Below are 6070 nucleotides of genomic sequence, written 5' to 3' on the forward strand. Positions count from 1 at the left end.
TTAGAAGGAAAAATCTATCTGGTGAAGCTGCTGACAATCTCAAAGACATGCACAAAGCTCTAAACGAAAAAGGTTGGGAACCATCACCACATGAGACTGTCAAAGTATGTGCTCCAAAGCATCTGAATTTGTATGGCTAATTATAAATTGTTAATTGTAAAATAGCATAGCTCATATCCTTGTGTATGAATTTATTTTAGTAATATTGTGTGAGTACATGCATGCATGTGCGTGTTTTGATTGACAACTGCCACTGACCTGTGCCAGTCAGAGTGCCATGCTGCGGGGCTGTGGGGTCGATCGCTACGGAGATGACCTTCGCCCTCATCTGCATCCTGCCTTCATTAGCAGGGCCAGGCAAGGAGAATAACAACCCAATAAATTAATAAAGAGAAAGAGGGATGGAGGAGAGAAGGAGGGGAAGGAGGGGAAGGAGGGAGGGAGCAGACAGGAGAGCAGGCAGAGCAAGGGTAAAATGGGAAGAGAGAGTGAGGGAAGGAAGGAAACAGGCATGAGGAAAGGGCAAGGAAGGAGAGGAGTGAGAGGAATGAGCGAGGCACTGAAGTATAGAGAGCTGGGAGTCAGGAGATGGATGGAAAAGCTGCAAAAATAGAGTGTGTGTATGTGTGTGAGAAGGCTAAGGGTATGCGGTCAGCTCAGGTAGAAAAAAGCTAATGAATTAAAAGTATAGAGAGGCTGAAGAGAAAGAGAGATTGAATCTAGCAATAAAATCCAAATGCAGATAAAGGATGCATTCATATATTGTGATGATGCACTGAACTACAATTCAACCAAATTTGTAAATTTAACCATGAACAACTGGAAAAAGATTTTGCCATATCTCTGGGGCTAATTTAGAAATGTGGCTCCAAGCCTTGTTTAAACAGAGTATTGATACATAACCATCTGTACTGGTTCTTAAATGCCAGTATAGACGGAGATGCTCTAACTGGTCCACAGAGCTGCATTTTAACAGGGCCAAATGTTCCAGATTTTCCCCCTCTCATTCATGATTGGGGTGAACTTAGCATGCCAGCCACACAGAAAATGTGTTAATAAAGCATGAAGTTTAATCATCTACTATTGTACTGGATACATTGCCTTGCTGCTCTTGTTCACAAGCAGACAGAGATAGAGGAAAATACCTCTCGAAAACCTCCACACTTGCAGTAAAACACACAGCAGAGTCCAGGGGAAGCTTGCCGCGTAAATAAATTATGAACAAGTATGTTTCGCGGGATAGCCTGTTGGTTGGGAGCCTTCCCAGGAGGACTCCAGTAATGATGCTTTCTCATCCTCCAGCAGAGTTTTATAGCATACACCACCTTCCATTACTCTATCTTCATCAGCATGATGGATAGAAATATGGCCTATCCTTACACCAGGAGATCTGTGTTTTATTTTTCTCAGAGGGTAGCTGTTTTCAAAAATGAACTGTATTATTCAAACTTATTTTAACCTTTTTGTCTGATGTAACCCCACAGCCCTTTCCCTTCATCGAAATCTGAATTGATTTTAAATTGAATGTATTTATTATATAAAACATTTTCATGCAATTTAACAGCCAATCCATCTAACTATCTATTTTAACCATTTATCCTTTAGCTACCTATTTCACCATGTATCCATTTACTTTCAGCCAACTATTTTAAGCATATCAATTAGACTTCTTTTAGCTAACCATTTCAAACATATCAGTTAATTATAGCTAACTATTACATTTATATATAACATTTATGTATTATTTTCAAAAACTATTTCAACTATATCTACTACTTTGAGCTAACTATTTCAACCTTTCATCAATTACTTTTAGCTAACTATTTCAACCATATGATTTACTTTTAGCTAACTATTTCAACCATATGATTTACTTTTGGCTAACTTTTTCAACCTTTCATCTATTACCTTTAGCCAACTATATTAGGTGTTTATCCAATACTCTTAGCTATCTATTTTCACCATTTAACCTTTAGCTTACTTTTTCAACCATGTACCCATTACTTTAAACTAGCTGATTAGACTTTTCTGCCCACTTGCTAATCAGTCCTACTCGCAATATAAGGTTTCATTTTGTATTTTTCAAATTAGTTTAGCTGCTCTGCAACCTTTCCAAGTGCTGGAAACTGCAGAAGTAGCTACCTCCAGGGGTACAAGTATCCCTTGATTGTAGAAGGATACAATGGCAAAGAGATATAGACCAGTTTTCTCACTGCAACTTGTGCTGACTTTATAGACAGCTCAATTTGAAACACTGAGAGATGTTCATCAAGCCGATCACTGTAATATCTAACTGAATTTAGAGAGGCAAAAACACCAGTGCTATCAAGAGACTTAATAACACATATCACATCAACAAGACCCCTCTATTGAGAAGACACAGGTAATGTGCCAGATTCTATTTTCTCTGTCTCGCTCTAACTGAGAAGTGCTGGCTGTTTGGGGTCGAGAAGTGTGAGCGCCGGGGAGCGAGGCCTGCTGTGCTGGGGAGGAAATTCTCAGGGCGATCGATGTGGAGGATTAGGGCCGGCTTTGGGGCTCAGAGGCCTGGATCTGAGCAGTATTCTCACTGGGGCCCCTGGGAGAGCTGGATAGGAAAGACGGAGGGGAGAGAAGAGGAGGGCCAGGGGAGAGAGAAGAGAGGGCTAACCTGGAACTGTCAGGAGGCTGAGAGAGGGTTGGCCAGGCTGGGAATAGAAGAGCAGTCATGGTCCCACTTGACATTATGAATGGCGCTGAAACTTTGCCACCCACTCAGATAAACACACACTGGCCACTCTGATTGGATAAGCTGTAGAGCAAAGAGGTGGGAAGAGGAGATTTAATGTAAGAGAGAGAAAACAGATAAACACAGATAAAGTTGGGTTTTTTGTCTCCTTACAATTCATCTTTTAATTTTCTTCAGGCCAAATCGGTAGTTGTCTTCTAACTTGATGAGTGCAGCAGATAACAAAAGGCTCCCTCCTTCTGTGTGTCTGCCTCTGATGCTCATGATTGGTCAGCCCATTCGCCAACTTGCCGCTCTCCCCCGGGTACAGACGGTGAGATCCATGATTCATTTTGCAATGAGGAAAAAAAAGGAGAGAGCGCATGTGAGAGAAGAAACAGCCAAGACCACTGGGAAATTATACGGTGGAGCGGCATGGTGGATCTGGAATTAAACGGCATAATTAATCAAGCAAAAAAACAAGCACGTTGCTCATACATTTATTATTTGCATGTTTTCCACTTCAGGAGATGTAATCAGCAGATATACGTCAGGGCCCCTGATCCATGTCCAGGGGACTGGAGGCCGAGTGCTCATTTTGACCACTGACCCTAAAAGTGTAAAGTTGGATCCGTTCTGCTCAACGCTTTATTTTTTTCTCACTATCATCGCCACACACTGCCCTCTGCCTCCAAAGTAATCTCCTCAACAAGTAGAACAAGTCCCACCGAATCATGTTGTTATCTTGCAGCCCTTTAAATTAGGGTGTCTACAAAATTGAGTTCACAACTCTGGGCTCTCTGTGGAGTTGTTCTGCATTATGCAGTGTGTACACTTGACCCGATGAAGAAGAACTAGCCAGTTTTAGAAAGATAGCGTGGAAATATCACAGGAATATGATTACATAGCAGTAAGGAGCAGACAAAGCCATGTAAACATCTAAAAAAATCCTTTAAAATAAGTAAACTGCCATTGTAAACACAGCTACAAAAGGTCACATTAGGTTGCATGCCAATTAGCAACACTTGCTGAACCTTTGTAGACTACTGTAGGTCTATCCTTATGAGAGTTGTTATTATTGAGTTTTGTTTTCTGATTTTGGAATATGTCACAATTTTCATGTTTGAATCTCTGTTAGTAGTCTCATGTTGCTTTGAAAACTCAACTATCAAAGTACTGATTGCGAGGTGTGTTCTGTACAGTCATGTTTTGCAGCTGATAAAAACTGCTGACCAGAATGAAACCTAACATGACCTCATATTTGTAGACCATTTAACCACCGCACATGCACTCCTTGTCACATGAGCAGTTAGGTTCCTCTCTCAGACTGATTCCCTTTACTAGTGTTTGAACTACCGGAGATGGTGAAACTCTTCCATGAAAAAAAAAAAAAAAGATTTGAGAAACATTAGTATAGTATATTTTTTATGTTTTGTTTCTATTTTTTTCCCTACCTTGTTGATCATTTGACGACCCCTCAGATTTACACTGTGACACCTGTGGAGGTCTGGTCTCCCAGGTTTGGAACAACTGACCTTGAGGAAAGTAAATACTGTAGAAACAATGCACATACAGTATGAAATGTATTCATAAAGCTTTCTGTTTTTTATTTATTTGTATGTGTTTTTTTCTAATAACTTTTATCTTATTATACCTACCTCACTGGTGTGTTTTGTGCTGCTGTAATACTTCATTTCCTCCTGGTGATCAATAAAGTTTCATCTTATCTTATAGGTTAATTAGGAATGGTAAAAATAAATAAATAATAATGCCATGAAGTACAATACTGCTATCATCTCCTAACAGTCACACTATATTTTATCCCAGTTAATAGCGATAAAATGTACATTAGTAGTGGTGGAAGTATAACAGGTTGTTGTTGTTGTTATTGTGGGACTATTGATGTGATTTGCTCCCAGGATACAGGTGCTGGATCATTCACCTACATCTCCTTTGCCTCCACCACATGTCTATCCTCCTAATTATGGTCATTATGCATAAATACATCCGCCAAACAGTTTGAAACGTATCACTTTCCAGCTGGTCAATACGGCTTGTTCCTGGGGCGCCGTCATCAATCGAGGTATCAATATGGAAATACCACTGTGACCCAGACATTAATCAATGGGCTCCTCGGGGAGGAGAGGGAGGGCATGGGCACCTAAAATCATCAATGAGACGGATCGGCCCGCAGTCAGCCTCGGACAGTCTGTATTGATAAGAGCATTTCCACCTGTAGCGGCCGGAGCGGAGAGACAGGCCGCATCTGAATTCAATAGCCGCCGCTGCAGCTGCGAGCTCGAAGCCCAGAAAGACACGGTTGAGCGGAGATACGTGCCTCGACTCATCATAAGACCAGTCTCTTTTTCTCCATATATGTCCCCTTCCTCCTCCTTTTCTGTCTACCTCAGAACTTTTTTGGTCATGCCTAGCACTAAAGAAGCACATCACGCCTCTAATACAGGGCAACCATGACTTCAAATTAAGTTCTTTGTCTTTATTCCGCGGCTTAAGCTATTCTTTGCAGAGCCCCCCCGCCCCCCCGCCACACAATCTCTGGAGTTTAGTCAAACCTATTTCCTCCTCCAACGTCAAACCGTGAGAGGGGGTGAAGTGGAGCTCGACATCAATGAGAAAAGCCTTCAGATGCTCCTCTCAGGCGCTCAGCTCACTGTGAGCGCGGGATTAAACCGTCGTCTCACTGTTGACATCCAAACCTTGACCCAATCAATTAGGTCCGTGCTCTGCGTTTGCCTCCTTTACCCGGATACAGCAGAGCAATGGTAGATGGGTAGCGTGGGACAAGTCAGCCTCCTAGTGGCGCGTTCCTGTACGCACAAGGAAAAGCGGCAATGTGCTCGTGGAGAAACATTTTATTAGAGAGAAAAGAAAGGGAACATTAGATAATTGTGCTTTAGATAAATAATCACAATGGAGCTTTAATAGCTGTATTAATTTGTTTCTCTTTCCAAATTGTGCAAAATCCCCCTCATACTTGTGACAAATCCTGGCTCTCCAGACAACCCCTGTGTGGTTTCATCCCCACATTTTGGCAAGTCAAGCAATGTTGACGATGCCCATATTTGACTTCCAGTCAAATCCCACACCACTCTCTCCCTCATGACACTTCTTAAAGGTTAGAGTTCAAGGGTCTTGTGTCCTGTATGCACACAGGCTTGCCCTTTTCATTCCCAATCAGCCACGCTCTCTCTTTTTTTTTTCTTCATGTGCCAGTATGGAGAGATGCACCACAAAGGTCATGAACATGGATTTCCTTTGGTTTGACTCAATGAAAAGGTCAGATGAGGGCACCATGAAATGGCAGTGAGGCCTTCACATTGCCCTCACAGGGACCCGAGTCCT

At 41.9% G+C, this 6070-nt stretch overlaps 1 long non-coding RNA gene across 1 annotated transcript; it reads right to left on the reverse strand.

Moving 5' to 3' along the window:
- Positions 1–255: 255 nt before the first annotated feature.
- LOC119882679 lies at positions 256–5386 on the reverse strand. Its single transcript, XR_005440537.1, has 4 exons — positions 4366–5386; positions 2882–4259; positions 2651–2791; positions 256–339 (listed from the first exon to the last, which is right to left on the reverse strand). It is a non-coding gene; the product is annotated as an uncharacterized LOC119882679 (long non-coding RNA).
- Between the last annotated feature and the right edge of the window lie 684 nt (positions 5387–6070).

The sequence above is a fragment of the Micropterus salmoides genome, unplaced genomic scaffold, assembly GCF_014851395.1.
Source record: "Micropterus salmoides isolate LMB-PRFRI ecotype aquatic unplaced genomic scaffold, ASM1485139v1 Ms_hic_scaffold_3, whole genome shotgun sequence".
NCBI classification, from domain to species: domain Eukaryota; kingdom Metazoa; phylum Chordata; class Actinopteri; order Centrarchiformes; family Centrarchidae; genus Micropterus; species Micropterus salmoides.